The 17,634-nt window shown below is 34.9% G+C and overlaps 1 protein-coding gene across 3 annotated transcripts in view; it reads right to left on the bottom strand.

Annotated features, from left to right (window-relative positions):
• SHOC2 (SHOC2 leucine rich repeat scaffold protein) overlaps positions 1–17,634 on the bottom strand; it is a 92,671-nt gene that overhangs the window by 30,500 nt on the left and 44,537 nt on the right. The gene's annotated exons all lie outside the window — the stretch shown is intronic.

Here is a 17,634-nt window from a genome sequence, read left to right as displayed (position 1 = left end):
TGTAATAAGAGTGTTTTTTATTATTGTTTTTATAGCAATTTTAGGTTTATAGAAAAACTGCACAGAAAGTACAGAGAGTTCCCATAGACCCTCTTCCCAGCACAGTGTCCCCTATTAACATCTTCCATTAAGTGGTACATTGTTAAGAGTTGATAAATCAACACTGATACATTAATATTAACATTAGCATTCACTCTGTGTTGTCCAATTCTATGGGCCTTGATAAATATATAATATCGTGTACCCATCATTACAGGTATCATATGGAATAGTTTAACTAGAGGCGCCTGGGTGGCTCAGTCGGTTAAGCATCCAACTCTCGGTTTCAGCTGAGGTCATGATCTCATGGCTGTGGGATCAAGCCCCAAATTGGGCTTTGTGCTCAATGCAGAGTCTGCTTCAGATTTTCTCTCCCTCTTCCTCACTCTTTCTCTCAAATAAATAAAATCTTAAAAAAAAAAAAAAAAAAGAATAACTACCCTAAAAATCCCGTGCTTCACACCTACACATCCACCCCTCTTTCCCTCTCCCAGAGCCCCTAGCAACCACTGATCTTTTATTTTTTCCTTTGCCAGAATGTTAGATATGGCTGGAGTCATGTAAGATGTACCATTTTTCAGATTGGCTTCTTTCATTCAGCAATATGCATTTAAGGTTCCTCTATGTCTTTTTGTGGCTTGATAGTTCATTTATCACTGAACAATAACTCCATGGTATGGTTGTACCACAGTTTGTTTATCCGTTCATTTATTGAATGACATCTTGGTTGCTTCCAATTTTTAACAATTATAAATAAAACTGCTAAAAAAGATTTTGTGTTCAGTTTTTTTGTATGGACATAAGTTTTCAATTCATTTGGGTAAATAACTAGGAGCATGACTGATGGATTGTAATGGTAAGACTATGTTTAGCTTTGAAAGAATTTGCCAACTGTCTTCCAAGTGTCTATACCATTGCGCATTCTCACCAGTGACAAGTAAGAGTTTGCATCTACATTTGGTGTTGTCAGTGTTTTGGATTTTAGCCATTCTAATAGGTATGTAGTGGTGGTGGGTGTATTTTGTATAGCTTTACAGGATATAGGGGAGTCTTATGGAAAAACAATAATAATGTAATAATGTTTGCCCTCAAAAAACAAAATCTATCCTGGAAAATTAAGATCCACATAAAAATAGATAAAAGTAGAATGTTGTAAACATAAAGTAGGAGGTATATAGGGGCACCTGGATGGCACATCAATTAAGCGTCTGACTCTTGATCTCAGCTCTTGATCTCAGGGTCAGGAGTTTGTGGAGCCTACTTAAAAAAAAAAAAAAGTAGGAGGTGTACACACATACACAAAGTGATGGGTAGGGGACACCTGGCTAGCTCAGTCACTGGAGCATGCAACTCTTGATTCTCAGGGTTGTGGGTTCAAGCCCCACTTTGGATGTAGAGATTACTTAAAAATAAAAATCTTAAAAAATAAAAAAAGTGATGGGTAAATAGAGAAGCAAGATTCTGGCTGGGTGGACTGGGAAAAGCTAGATTTTAAAAGATGGTCAGAAACTACACAGATATTTAAAAAAAAGAAGAAGAAGAAATATGAGAAGTCAGGGAGGCAAAAAAATCATGGGCTCCAATTCTTTTGTTAGAGATATATTCAACAGAAATGAGTCCCTATATTTACCAAGAGACTTATATTACAGTAACATAGTGGCACTATTTGTATTAGCCCCAAATTACAAAGTACCAAACAAAAGAATGGATAAATTGTGGCATATTCACACTATGAGATATTATGCGGTAATAAGAATAAACTATAACTACATACACCAATTATGATGAATAATGATGCCAAGAGGAAGAACTCAAACACAAAAACATACATAGGTTATGGTTCCATTTATATAAAAACAAGGAAAATTAATATTTGTTAGTAGAAGTCAGTATACTAAGTTTACTCTTGACAGGAATAATGACTGAAAAAGGCTCTCGTGAGTGGTCTTGATGTTCAATTTTTTAACTTGGATACTGATACTATACAGTTTGCAAACATTCTTCAGTTGTACATTTATGATATATCAGTAAAAAGTTAAAAAAAAAAGTCTCTGGCCCAAGCTCCTGCTTTTGGACATGCCTTAAACTAAAACATGGCACAAAAACAGAAAAAGCCATTTCTTAAATTTGTATTAGATGAATAATCTTCAACATATTTTAGTAGAATGTTGTGTTTTTTTTCTCTATGGAAGTTCTTTAAAGTCTAAATTAATTCCATTTTGAAAAATAATTTTTCTTTCGCCTTGTCTTTAGAGGAGGCAAAGGTTGCACACTATATCCAAGACTTTTTAAGCATGCCATAACTCTATATCCAGACAATGAAGCATGCTGGACATATTCCTTCTCAAAGGTGACGAAACTGTCTAGACTCTTGTTGGGATTCTTCCTGCTATTTCTCTGAGCTATATAGTCTCCAGGGTTACTCTCATATATTAAACCCATTTTCATTTTGTAATATAGAAAGTTAGTGTTCCACATGCAAAAAGAAGTGGGACACATGGTATCTGAATAGTCAGATAGTTGATATGTAAAGTCTGATATCTGGAAGTCAGATAGTTGAGATGTAAAACTAATGTTCATCAAACAACAGAAGAGTGATTTTAGGAGGAGAAAAAAAATTTCCCCTTTTGGAGATTGCAAGTTATTAAAATGCATTTAAATACCAAATTCCTGAGATTATTTGGAACTTTTCTAAGTTTCCACTTTTTTCACATCTTAATTTTAAAAGATCTTTGACTTTTAGTAATTGTTAAAAATATTTTATACGTGGGGACGCCTGGGTGGCTCAGTCGTTAAGCGTCTCCCTTCGGCTCAGGTCGTGATCCCAAGGTCCTGGGATCGAGCCCCGCATCGGGCTCCCTGCTCAGCGGGAAGCCTGCTTCTCCCTCTCCCACTCCCCCTGCTTGTGTTCCCTCTCTCACTGTCTCTCTCTGTCAAATAAATAAATAAAATCTTAAAAAAAAAAATATTTTATACGTGGTTTTGTTCAGAGTAGCTTAACAAATATTTTATTAAATAAGTGACAAACTAAATGTGTGGGGTTTAACCAGTAACAAAGGAACATTATTATACAAACATTTGAATATACTATGTCCCTAAAACATAAAAGAAGATAAACTATTACTCTAAGAGCATTAAATTCAATCAGTCTGAAACAAATTCCTATGTTCATGTTCTCTTTACCAGGCACAATGCTAAGCATGAAAGATACAAAGAAACTACAAAACACTAAGTACCTGTTCTCATGAAATTTAAAATTAGTAGGAGACAACATGTGATTTGATGGAAGCCAGAGAGGGCTCTGCTTATGAAATTTCACCCTTAAAAAGCCATTCTTTTAGATCTTCAAGGTCTTTCATTGTCAAAGTTCTTTATCTTTAGGGTGACCATCTCATTCACTTAATCACTCAATAAAAATTTCTTGTGTACCTACTGGAAATTAAGCAGTGAACAAACCAGTCTATTCTCAAGGAGCTTACATTCTAGTATGCACCGAAGGAAGCATCAGAAAATAAGGAAATAAAGTGATAACCGCTGTAAACAAAAGTAAAGCAAGGAAAGATAGTTAGAAGTAAGAGTGTATGGAGCAGCAAGGAGGAACCATGTGCATATGTGAACTGAAACACAGGACATGGCAGGGGGAGAAAGGAAAAGAAGAAAAGAGATCTGGTAATAAAGTACAATCTAAAGTTTCTGAACAAGCATGATAATCAGAATGTTGTTCTAAAAAGTCTATTTTCTCATAGATTTGAAAGAATGGATTGGAGAAGGCAGAATTAGGAAGCAGTCTAATAGGAAGCTATTGCAGTTAGCTCGCATAAAATAATATGAGGGCCTACAGTGAATAATCAAAAGCAGTTGAATGAACAGGCCCACTACACGAGCAACTAAGAGACATGGAAATAGCAATAGGAATGTGGTAAGTTATACATGATGAAGGGGTTTTGTTTTTTTCACAGGTGGTTGTAGACCAATATTCTGTAAAATACAAAATCACATTCTTGGATGTTCCAGCAATGTCAAATTGTTGTACAAGATTCTAAATGCTTACTTTCAATTTGTGTTAACTTGTGACAAACTCGTGACAAAAAAAAATTGGTCAGCCAGCAACCTGTCTGGTAATTAGGCCACACTTTGACACGATCTAGAACAGGGAAAAAAAAATCCTGATTCCAAGATCTTGAACCTGAGTTGACAGAGAAGATAATGATGCAATTAAGAGAGAGAAACAGAATCCAAAAGGAAGAGACGTGTTTGGTGAGGAGTTATATTTTGATCAGGCTGAATGTGAGATATCAGTGAGATATATAGGTAACAATTTTTGGTTAATTAGGGAAAAAATAATATACAGGTCTGAAGAAAATGTTGTCATGATAGAACATTTCTGTCCCAAAGAGGGAGTTGGGGTTAATATCCAAAGAGTCAAATACTGGTCTTCTGGCTAATGGTAATTGTGGAGTCCTGGATAAATTCTTTTAAAAACACTATACAAAAGCATGCAGAGAGACTCAAAGCAGAAACTAGAACAAATTCAACTCTTGCAAAAAGGGGACTGTGGTAGGCAGACTTTTAAGATGGCCCCAATGACCCTGCCCCATGTATAATTGTATACACTGCATAATTAACCCTCCCTTGAGTGTGCACTGAACTCAGTGACATGTTTCCAATGAAGAGAATATAATAACAGTGATGAGATGTCACATCTGTGACTAGGTTAAAAAAGACTGTGCTCTCATCTTGCTACCACTCTTTCTATTGCCTTCTCAGCTTGCACCTTTGATAAAGCAAGCTGCCATGCTGGAGAGATCCATGTGGCAAAGAACTGAGGACAGTTTCCAGCCAACAGCCAGCAAGAAGCTGAAGCCCTTAGTCCAACAACCTGCAAGCAACTGAATCCTGAAAACAATCATATGGGCTCAGATGTGGAGTCTTTTCCAGACACGCCCTCAGATGACACCCCAGCCCTGGCTACCACCTTGAGTGAGAGATCTTGGGAAGAAACCCTGAATCAGAAGATCCAGTTAAGCTATGCCTGATTCTTTTTTTTTTTTTAATTTTATTATGTTAATCACCATACATTACATCATTAGTTTTTGATGTAGTATTCCATGATTCACTGTTTGCATATAACACCCAGTGCTCCATTCAATACGTGCCCGCTTTAATACCCATCACCAGGCTAACCCATCCCCCCATCCCCCAGCTATGCCTGATTCTGAACAAAGAAACTGTAAGACAGTAGTAAATGAGTGTTCTTTTCAGAGCTATGTTTCAGAGTAATTTCTTATGAACAGTAGATAAGTTATATAAAGAAAATTACACTCAGTAAGATCCACATTTGTTAAGGCTTTTTACCATGAAGTTACTCACCAATCTGGTAGCAGAAAATAAATCTCAAGTAGAAAGCCACAGTCCTACTGGGCTGAGAAGCCAGAGGACAAGGTCTAGGGTCTATGACAGTGGCTGGAATTCAAAGTTGGATATCCTGGAAAGAAGGAAACCACAAAGAGTGGAGTCCCAAAATCTGCATATACATACCCCTCAAATTTTTGACTGAATCCAAAAGTACAACTATGGAAGAGAAGACTGCAAGGAGCCCAGGGGAAAAACAACAGCTAGAAGGCAAAAGAGCCAAACAGAGATTTTGACAGCTGCCATCTGTAGTGGGTAAGTTTTTGGAATTTCAGTCCTGCCAAGTTAGAAGGGTCAGAAAACAAAATCCCAAAAGGGCCATACTATAAAAATAAAGACCATATATCAAGACTAAATCTCAGAAAAATATATTTCAAATTAAAATTTCATTTGCATGGATTAACAATAGATTTAGACACTGAAAAAGAAATTATATATAGCAATAAAAAATAGCAATAGAAACAATCTAAAACACACACAAAAAATGAATAGACTATCAATGACCTGAAAGGTAACATAAAGAGATCTACTATACATGTAGTTAGAAATCCACAGAATAAAAAAGCAAAGAAGGCGCCAAAAATCAAGAAAATTTCAAGAAATAATGGCCTAAATCTTTCCAACTTTGATGAAAACCACAAACCCACAGATCCAAGAAGCTCATAAACTCCACAAGCAGAAGCAACATGAAAAACACCAAATAGAGGCACATTGTAAACAAATTGCTGGAAACCAGGGACAAAGAAAAACATTTTTTAAATATACAGAGAAAAAGACCAAACAACAGAAACAAAGAAAAGAATATCAGCAAAACTTTTGCCCAAAACTAGGCAAGCCAGAAAAAATAAAACCCAGAGAGATAGGAGAGAGAAGTATAAAATACAGAAAAAAGGGGGAAAAGAGAAAAGGAAAGCTGTCAAACTAGAATTCTATACCAAGAAAAATAGCTTTCAAAAATAAAAGCAAATGGCTTTGAAACAAACAAAAGCCTGCAGAATTCATTAGGAGCATACCTGCATTACAATATATATTAAAGGAAGTTCTTTGGAAAAAAAGAAAACCAGTAGAAATTCAGATCTACACAAAGAATGAAAGTACTAGAAATGGTAAATTCATGGAGGTAACTATGAAAGAGGTTTTTCTGTTTGTCTTGCATTTTTTAATCTCTTTAAAAGATAACCAAGAAGGATGATGGCATGACAAAAGGCACAGGAACCAACCTAAAAGAGTCCACAATAACTAAAGGTGGAACAAGCTGGGCAATAAAATAATAAAAATCATATTGGACTGGAACCCACAGAATAGAATGAGTCCAGACTGATATAATTTAAGTAATGGAATAAATAAATATATGAGAGAGAGAAAGGACAGCTTTTCATTATAGAAGAATATCAATTAATGCAAAAGAAATGAGGGAAATTTTTAAAAATCATCATTAGAATACAGTAATAATTATATAATTAATGAGAATTAATATAATTGAACATTTGTCTGTGCTATTATATTTTTCAAAAGCATGGTTTTTAATCACACCAATTTCCCTTATTGGTAGATATTGACATTGCTCATAAATTTCGTTAATAAATATGGTGTTGGTTTCAAAAAAAAAAAAGAATACAGTAATAATTGTTTCAGGGAAGATCAAGATCTACCAATGAATGTCAAAATCAGGGAGCAAAAGATAAAGGAAAAACAAGATATTGGCATAGACTAAAAACCAGCACTCCTTAGCTTAATTATTAAGAAGAAAAAACTACTAACTTTAAAGTAGAGTAGCACAGTAAAAATCACCATAACCAAGGTCAAAATCACCAGCAATGAGATATATCAACATCATATATCTCTTGATATGATTCACTGGGAAAAGCACCATAGTCACCTCAGTGGCATTCTTGCCAAACACATAATGTCAAACTAGTCATGAGAAAATAAACATGAACAAAAAATGAGTGATTACATAATACCTGAGCAGTACTCCTCAAAAGTATCAAGGTCATGAAAGAAAGGGAAAGACTTTCAAAAATCTTTCCACAGGTTGGAGAAGACTACAGACCTATGACTATTAAATGTAATGTAGGATTCTGGAACAGAAAAAGGACATTAGTGGAAAAACTGGTGAAATCTAAATAAAATTTGTAGTTTATAGTATTGTACCAATGTAAATTTCTTGGTTTTGATCACTGTGTAATGGTTATGTAGAATGTTAATAACAGAGGAAGCTGAGTAAGGAGTACATAAGAACCCCGTGTACTGGTTTTACAACTTTTCTGTAAATATAAAATTTGTTCAAAGTGAAAAGCTTAAAAAGGATAAAATTTAAAACAATAATAGCAATGCATTATTATGGGATTTATAATATATGAATAAAAAGGCATGACAATAATTGCACAAAGGATGGAAGAAGTAAAAGTGTTCTATGTGATGTTCTTAGGATATATGAGAATTGGTATAATATTATTTGAATGCAGACTGTTATGATATGTACTGTAAATACTAGAGCAGATACCAAAGTAACAAAGACATATATAACTAATATGCCAACAATTGAGAAAAATGAAATTTATAAAAATAGTCAATCTAAAAGAAGGCATGAAATGAGGGGGAAGAAAGAATAACATATGGCACAAATAGAAAATAGTTGATTTAATGCAATCATGTTGGCAACTATACTAAATGTAAATGGTCTAAACCCTTCAAGTAAGACAAAAACTTCCAGGATTAATATGATCTCACTCATATGTGGAATTTAAGAAAGAAAAGAGATAAACATATCTCTTTTTGAAAAGAAAAAAAGGAGAGAGGGAAACAAGCCATAAGAACCTCTTAACAAGAGAGAACAAACTGAGGGTTGACAGAGGGAGGTGGGTGCAGGATGGACTAGATGGGGAATAGGAATTAGGAAGGGCATATGTTATGATGAACATTGGGTGTTGTAAGTAAGTGATGAATCACTGAATTATACTCCTGAAACCAATATTGCACTATATGTTAACTACCTAAAATTTTAATTAAAAAAATTTAAAAAACTGCCAGAATTAAAAACCACAAGATCTTATATGCTGTCTGTAAGAAACCATTTTAAATGTAAAGACACAAAAAGGTAAAAGAATGGCAAAAGATATATAAGTACCAATTAACAAGCAACCTGGAGTGGCTATATTAATATCAGATAAAATAGGATTCATAAAAAAAAAAAAAATTACCAAGAATGTTACCAGAAATACAGACAGATATTTCTTAATGATACAAGTAACCTCATTGGGAAAAAAAAAAAAAAAATCCTAGGTATATCTACAAGTAATAACAGTTTCAAAATATAAGCAGCAAAAATTAATAGCACTACTGCGAGAAAAATCTATTAGTATGGTTGGCTACTTCAACACTTATTTTTTCACTAATTGAAAAAACAGTGTACAGAAAATTGATAGTGGTATAGAATGAAGGAATAATATCAACTAACGTGACCTTGCTCCAAAAAAAACCAACACAATGCATATTCTTTTCAACTGCATATAGAACATTTGGTAAGACAGGCCATATTTTATAAATCAGTAACAAAAATATTGGAAAACATCTCCTGAATGCTTGAAAATTGAACAATTCACTTCTAAATAACCCATGGGTTACGGGAGAATAAGAGATATTTAGAAAATATTTCAAACTAGACATTAATGAAAATACAACATCAAAATTTGCATGCTGCTGCTAATATAGTACTTGGGAGATTTATAATGAAATGCTTATATAATGAAAAGAAAGGTCTGAAATCAATCTAATAAAGTACACAAAGAAGAATATATTAAATCTAAAGAAAAAACTAAATAAGGAGCAGAAAACAAACAAAAAAGATAAAAAAAAAAAAAAAACCCAAAGATAACAAAACAAAAAAATAAAACCAAAAGCAGGGCTTTTTTTTAAAAGACCGATAAAATTTATGTATCTCTAGCCAGACTCATCAAAGAAAGACCAAATTACCAATATGAGGAATGAAAGAGAGACATGATTACAAATTATACTGATGACATTAAAAGAATAATATAGAACTATTATGAACTTTATGCAAAAAATTCAACAAATTATATAAAATAGATAAATGCTTTGACAGATTCAAACTACCAAAATTCAAATGAAAAGTAGAAAACTCAGGTAACTTTTATCTATTAACTAAATTAAATTAGATCAGTAATTAAAAACCTTCCTACAAAGAAAACATCTGTCTCAGATTGTATAACTGATAAATTCTTCTAAACATTTGAGGAAATAATACTAATTCTACACAAACTCTCTAGAACATAAAAGAGGAACACTTCCCAACTCATTCTATGATATGAAGCCAACATTACTCTTACAGCAAACCATTATTTAAAAAAAAAAAGAGAGAAAGAATTACAGATCAATAGCCATGATGAATATAGATACAAATTCCTTAACAAAATTTTAGTACGGGTTAAATTAAATCTAGCAAAATACAAAAAGACCCTATTAAAATGTATATAGTAGGCACTCAAATACTGGTAAACAATTCGGTTTCATAAGTTGTGACCTACCCTGTGAAGTCATATGACCTTCCCTTTTGAGTCATATCAAAGATGCTTATATTTTATTTTATATGTTATTTATTTTTTTTTAGAGGGAGGGAAGGACAGATGGAGAGAAAGAATCTTAAGCAGGCTCCACACCCAGCATGGAGCCCAACTTGGGGCATCTCATGACCTTGAGATCATGATCTGAGCTGAAAACAAGAGTCCGTTGCCTAACCAACTGCACCACCCAGGTGCCCCTAGGAACAATAATTGTTTTTAAAATATAAGCATCTTTGGGGTGCCTGGGTGGTGCAGCTGGTTAAGCAACGAACTCTTGGTTTCGGCTCAGGTCATGATCTCAGGGTCATGAGACAGCCCCAAGTGGGGCTCCATGTTGGGTTGGGCATGGAACCTGCCTTAAGATTCTGTCTTCCCCCCCTTCCTCTGTCCCTCCCCCCACTCTCTCTCTCTCTCAAATAAATCTTAAAAAAAATTTCAACTCTTGTTCCTGAACTTACAGGAATATTTTCAAATATTCAGAGATTAGCTGTATAAAAAAATCACATCAAATCTTACTAATTTGTAAAACCACGTAATTAACAAAAGCTGGAAATACCACAAGCTTGAACAGATTTAGGAACTTACATCAGAATTTCTACATTACATTACTTAAATCTGTCTTATAGGCTTAATTTTCCCTTTCATTGCAAAGAAGATTTCAGTAGCTCTTCTAATCAAGGGCATCTCCAACTAGGCAACATGGACAAGGGTGTCTATATTCCTTTGAATGGGTAGCCTGCTGTCATTAGAATACAATTCCCTATACCTCAGCAGGGTGGAAAGTCAATTGTAACCTCTCTCTGATCCTATCAAACCCTTCTAAGATGGCTTAAGTATTATTTTCTGTTCTCTTATTGCCTCCTTTAGCAATAACAACTTGTATACGTTTTTTTGTTCAGTGAAACACCTGATAATCTAATGACAATAAACTAATAGTTCATTTCCAAGTCTCTAGAATCTCTTGAGGAGTCCCAATCAAAAGGAGTTATTTATTAACAACCATGAATTCCCTTTCCTGATTTCTTTTTCCTGCCAAACTAAGTTCCTCATTGGCACTTGTACAAAACACTCAAGTGAGATCCATTAAATAATGTTACCCGGACCATGAAAGCAATTTTATCACTCCTGGCAGTCCTGGGAGAATTTCAAGAATTTTAGGGACTAAGGGTTAAAATTTGAGTAATACTGAAAAATGGGTAATAGTATTGGGCTTCATTAAATTCCCTTCAAGCCCCATTTATTGAAAACCTACCATTTATTATCTACAAAAATTCACAGAAAATTAAATAGGGAATTAAAATCTCTAAGGTTCTTCAACTTTTAAAAAATTGCTGGCTCTGTCCTTAGTATTTTTATATAGATATTGATGATATATTTTTATGTTGATTATATCACTTAACTTACAGAATATAACACAGCAGTACTTCAGTATAGTAGGAATTCTGTTTTCAGTAACTGTTACTGTGTCAAATGGGTAAAAAATTTTTGCTGATTCTAATTTCTTATAGATATGAGTGCTGTAAGAGTTGTTTCTTTAAACTGGGGTAAAAATGATATGGGTTCCCAAAAAAGCATATATTTTAACATATCAGGTCATTCTCATAAGCAAAAAGGGTTATTTTGACAAATTCACATGAAATTGTATATTATATATAAATGATGTAGCATTTTATTGATTATACAATGTAGGAATAAACTGAGCTGTTTTTATAAAGAATAAAAAAGGGTTCATGTATAAATAAGTAATAAACTAGCCCATAATTCAATGAAGGAAAACTGTAGGAATATTGGAAAGAGATAAAGATGGAGTTTTTTCAAAGAGCAACCATTTCCGTCCTTAGAAGAGTAACACTTTTAAAACTTCATTGTCCAAATTCCCTCAACTAATTATTCAAACTGACTATCTGATGGCTCTAACTCTAATTCACCCAGGCAAAAAAAAAATTTTTTACAAAAGCGTATCTTTAACATAAAACCCAACAGAACCAGTATTTGTGTACAATGAAGAGTCCCTTTCAAGATTCCTGGGTGGCTCAGTCGTTAAGCGTCTGCCTTCGGCTCAGGTCATGATCCCAGGGTTCTGGGATCGAGTCCCGCATCGGGCTCCCTGCTCAGCGGGGAGCCTGCTTCTCCCTCTCCCACTTCCCCTGCTTGTGTTCCCTCTCTTGCTGTGTCTCTCTCTGTCAAATAAATAAATAAAATCTTAAAAAAAGAACCAAATTAAAAAAAAAAAATGGTAAAAGAAGGTATGGGAGGAAGGATAGAACACTGACCTATAAAAGAAAGCAATGACTAGGAGTTCCACCTACTACTAAACACAAAAAGACAGGACATTTACTTTATGCATCCATGCCTTATCACACAAAAAGGTAAATGAATATAACCAAATGAAGTTTTCTTTGCTATTCTGGTGTATTATCTCTGGCTCCTCATATGGTTACATTTACTGTCTATTTAGTATTCTTTTACTGTTTTCTGCCAGTGTTCACCCATGTGAATATGTACCACTGGTATGAAATCACACAGCATTAATAAAGATGCCATTAATGCTGAAACAGAGAGATGTTCTGATTTTAATATAGTTCCCTAGAAAGCAACGCAGCTTGTATAATGGCTAAATTCCAAATATATTATTTAAACTAAACAGTAGGCTATATTTCAAGAACTTATAATTTTTCATATTCCTCCAAATATATTGCTAGATGGCATGACTGAAAGTGGTGTACTCATATGACAAGAAAATAAGCATTTAATATGCATAATATAAACCTAATATATATCTATAATAATGCAAATCTAATATATATAGAGAGAAGTTTAACAAAATGATAATTAGCATATATTTTGAATTGTAAATTCCTGTTATGGGTTGCTGCAGTAAGTCAAACTACAGTAAAGGTATGTAACACTTTTGGGGAGCCTCGGGGGCTCAGTCGATTAAGCATGACTCTTCATTTCGGCTCAGGTCATGATCTCAGGGTTGTGAGATCGAGACCCACGCTTAAGATCCTCTTTCTCATAGAGTTACCCTACAACCCAGCAACTGCACTACTGGGTATTTACCCCAAAGATAAAAAAGTAGTGATCCGAAGAGGCACATGCACCCCAGTGTTTATAGCAGCAATGTCCACAATAGCCAAACTATGTAAAGAGCCTAGATGTCCATCAACAGATGAATGGATAAATAAAATGTGGTGTGTGTGTGTGTGTGTGTGTGTATATACATACAATGGAATATTATGCAACCATCAAAAAATGAAATCTTGCCATTTGCAACAACATGGATGGAACTAGAGGGTATTATGCTAAGCGAAATAAGTCAATCAGATAAAGACAAGTATCATATGATCTCACTGATACGAGGAATCTGAGAAACAAGACAGAGGATCATAGGGGAAGGGAGGGAAAAATGAAACAAGACGAAACCAGAGCGGGAAACAAACCATAAGACACTCTTAATCAAGGCAAACAAACTGAGGGTTGCTGGAATGCAGCGGGGTGGGAGGGATGGGGTGACTGGGTGATGGACACTGGGGAGGGTATTTACTATGGTGAGTGCTGTGAATTGTGTAAGACTGATGAATCCTAGACCGGTACCCCTGAAACAACTAATACATTATATGTTAATAAAAAACAAAAACAAAATACCAGGGAAAAAATGCTATGGATAATTTAATTAAAACAGCTTATTTACACACACACACACACACACACACACAAGATCCTCTTTCTCGCTCTCCTTCTGCCCCTCCCCCTCAAAAAAAAAAAAGGTATAGAACACTGTAAAAAATGTCAAATTTCCATTTTACGTGACCTTTGCCCATGGGTCTTAATTTGTAAACATTCTCAAAGGGCTCAGGATTTTATTTTTTGTAATTAAAAAAGCAGTAAAGCGGGGCACCTGGATGGCTCAGTTGGTTAAGCATATGCCTTCGGCTCAGGTCATGATCCCAGGGTCCTGGGATTGAGCCCCACATCGGGCTCCCTGCTCAGTGGGGAGTCTGCTTCTCCCTCTCCCTCCGCCCTTCCCCCTGCTTGTGTACTCTCTCTCAAATAAATAAAATCTTTTTTAAAAAAAGCAGTAGGGCGCCTGGGTGGCTCAGATGGTTTAAAAGAGCAGTAAAGCAAGATCTGCATCACAGAAAATAACTATTTGTCTTTCCTTTATAATAAAAGATAGCTTTCAAAAATTAAAAACAAATCTACAGTCATCAAAACACTACAAATCGAAACCACATACTACCACTTCTTACTCATGGAATAGCTATAATGAAAAAGACAATAGCAAGGATGTTGAGGATGTAGAGAAACCAGAACCCTCATACACTGTGGTGGGAACATAAAAAAGTGCAGCCACTTAGGAAACCAGTCTAGAAGTTCCTCAAAAGGTTAAACATAGAGTTACCATATGACTCAGTAATTCCATGTTTAGGTATATAACCCAAGAGAAATGAAAACAAATGTCCATACAAAAACTCGGATACAAGTGTTCAGAGTAATTTTATTTGCAACAGCCAGAAAATGGAAACAACCCAAATGTTCAACTGATGAATGGGCAAATAAAATGTGGTATATTCATAGAATGGAGTATTATTCAGCAATAAGAAAGAATGAAGTACTGATATATACTACAACCTGGAGGAATTTTGGAAAACATGCTAAGTGTAAAGAAGCCAGTCACCAAAGACCACATATTGTATGATTCCATTTATATGAAATGTCCAGAAGAGGCGAATCTATAGAAACAAAGTAAACTAGTGTCTGCCTAGCTAAGGGGTTTCAAGAAAACAGAGAAGGGGTAACTGCTAAAGTGTACAGTTTCTTTTTAGAGGGATAAAAATGTTCTAAGATTGTTTGTGATGGTTGCACGACTCTGAATATGCTGAAACCCACTGAACTGTACACTTTATTTTTTTTTAAAGATTTATTTATTTATTTGAGAGAGACACAGCGATAGAGGGAACACAAGCAGGGGGAGTGGGAGAAGGAGAAGCAGGCTTCCCGCTGAGCAGGGAGCCCGATGCGGGGCTTGATCCCAGAACCCTGGGATCACGACCCGAGCCGAAGGCGGACGCTTAACGACTGAGCCACCCAGGCGCCCTTAACTGTACACTTTAAATGTATGAACTGTATGGTATGTGAATTATATCTTCATTAAGCTAACATCCTCCTCCCTCAAAAAACACCAAAAAAAAAACAAAAAAACAAAAAACTAAAGCAATGGCTTTTAATTGCAGCTACAGACAGAATAACCAAGCTTATTCTTTGAGAAGTACAGATCCCCTGAACCTGCCAGACTATAAGTTATAAACTATGAGAGTACGATCTACTCTTCTAGACTAGTGGGGGTAGTACAGTTAAGACCTAGGTTAAAATCCTAACTCTCAACTTCCTAGCTGCATGACTTTTTTTTTTTTAAGATTTTATTTTTTGAGAGAGAGAGAGCAGAGCAGGAGGGAGGGGCAGAGACAGAAGCAGGCTCTCCACTGAGCAGGGAGCCCAATGTGGGGCTCAATCCTGGGACCCTGGGATTGTGACCTGAGCCAAGGGCAACACTTAAATGACTGGGCCACCAAGGCGCCCCCCCTTAGCTGCATGACTTTTAGTAAATTATCTAATCTTTCTACATTTTCAGTTCCTACTTCAATACAATGGAGGAAGAAGTGTCTATGTCCTTGGGTTACTGTAAAAACTTAATGAGATAAAATATGCAAAGTATACCATGACACACTGTGCTCAAACAACAGCTATTTTATTATTATGATTATGTCGCTTTACTGGACATTTTCTTGTTCTTTATAAGGAAAAGATAATGCAGACTTCTGCAATGTTTGCCCCAAATCCATGCATCTAAGTTAAACCTTAGAAATCTTAACCCCTTTTAAGAAATACTTTTATCTTTAAAATCAGTTTATTGTCTACCTGATGCCCTGCTTGGAATAAAATAACATTTATGAAGTTAGTATTTTTACAGAAATACAAAAATTACAAGAACACAAACTTTAATAATGCCACTAATTGTGGGAGGGTACTCAAACTAATCCAAAGGTTATTTTTAAAATTACAAACTTAGGAATAAAGGTCAAAAGATTAGGCAGACACAACCATTTAATTAAAATTTGCCAATTTTTAAAAATACATTCACTTTAGTAAAAATGCTGTATCTATATGCTATGAACAAACTGAAGTAAATTTAAAATCCTGTAATTTCAGGGCGCCTGGGTGGCTCAATCGGTTCAGCAACTGCCTTCAGCTCAGGTCATGATCCTGGAGTGCCAGGATCGAGTCCTGTATGGGGCTCCCTGCTCAGTGGGCAGTCTACTTCTCTCTCTGACCCTCCCCCATCTCGAGCTCTCTCTCTCTCAATAAATAAATAAATAAATAGATTTTTAAAAAATAATAAAATCCTATAGTTTTTTTTTTTTTTAAGATTTATTTATTTGAGAGAGAGAGAAAGAGAGCATGAGAGAGGGAAGGGTCAGAGGGAGAAGCAGAGTCTCCGTTGAGCATGAAGCCTGACGCAGGACTCGATCCTGGGACTCCAGGATCATGACCTGAGCCAAAGGCAACCGCTTAACCAACTAGGCCACCCAGGCACCCCAAGAATCCTATAATTTCTTACATAAGAAATGTACGTTCTTAATTGCTAGGTAATTTGATAACATCTCTACGGAAAGACATCCTAAATAGGACTCTCATGAATTAAAGCCAACTTTTTCAGATGGAGGATAACACATGCACAAAATAATAACAACAAAAACAGGAAATAACATGTGATATTTTGATATTTCTATATAAAAATTTAGCATTTCTCTTTTCTTTAGTAATTCTACTTCAGAATGAACCATATATACTGGTGAAATTTTAACTGAACCTGGTATGAAATCAAAAGTCAATCAACAACCACATTTCTATCTGAAGACATGAAAAGGAGTATTTCCATTCAGATTCCTGAGGATATTTTAGTATCTCATAAGTGACATACTTTCAAAGCACAGTTTGGGAAAATCTATCATGGATTATCTAAACACATTTAATGAAACCAAAACTAAATTAAGATTTTGTGTCTGGTGAGAGTTAAATGTAGAAAAACACCATACCTAAAACTTAAACTGTATCTTTTTCAAAGCTAAATAAATTTTTAAACACACCTACAGAATATTCTCTCTCTACAAAGCTGCAGTTCCTCGAGTTTCCTTTGTCACCCACTATAAGACCAATGCTCAAGCAACAATATTTTTAAATCACCTATTTTATTCAGAATATATCTGCCTTTCATAAGAAAACCTTCCTTAAAGTTACATAATTAACTTTTATGCCAATTTTTTATGTTATAAAACGAGCCCACAAATACCTTTATCAATTTCTCAAAACTGCTAAGTCAAGGTTTACTATATTCCCTAATTAAAATATAAAAATATTTTTACTGAGTTGTTTACACATATATATATTTCCTGTTTTTTATAAAACTATCATTCTTTTGCTTTTTTTTTTAACAAGGCTCTGATATGCCAATCTTTTGTAGTAAATTATGTAGGAGAGTCATGTGAATTTACACATTTTTCAGATAAAGAAGGAAAAGTTAAAGAACTGGAAAATG

The sequence above is a fragment of the Mirounga leonina genome, unplaced genomic scaffold (assembly GCF_011800145.1).
Source record: "Mirounga leonina isolate KUSES-001 unplaced genomic scaffold, KU_Mleo_1.0 Mir_114, whole genome shotgun sequence".
NCBI lineage: Eukaryota > Metazoa > Chordata > Mammalia > Carnivora > Phocidae > Mirounga > Mirounga leonina.
The sequence above is the reverse complement of the archived record's forward strand: the minus strand, read 5'-3'. Positions and strand labels throughout refer to the sequence as shown.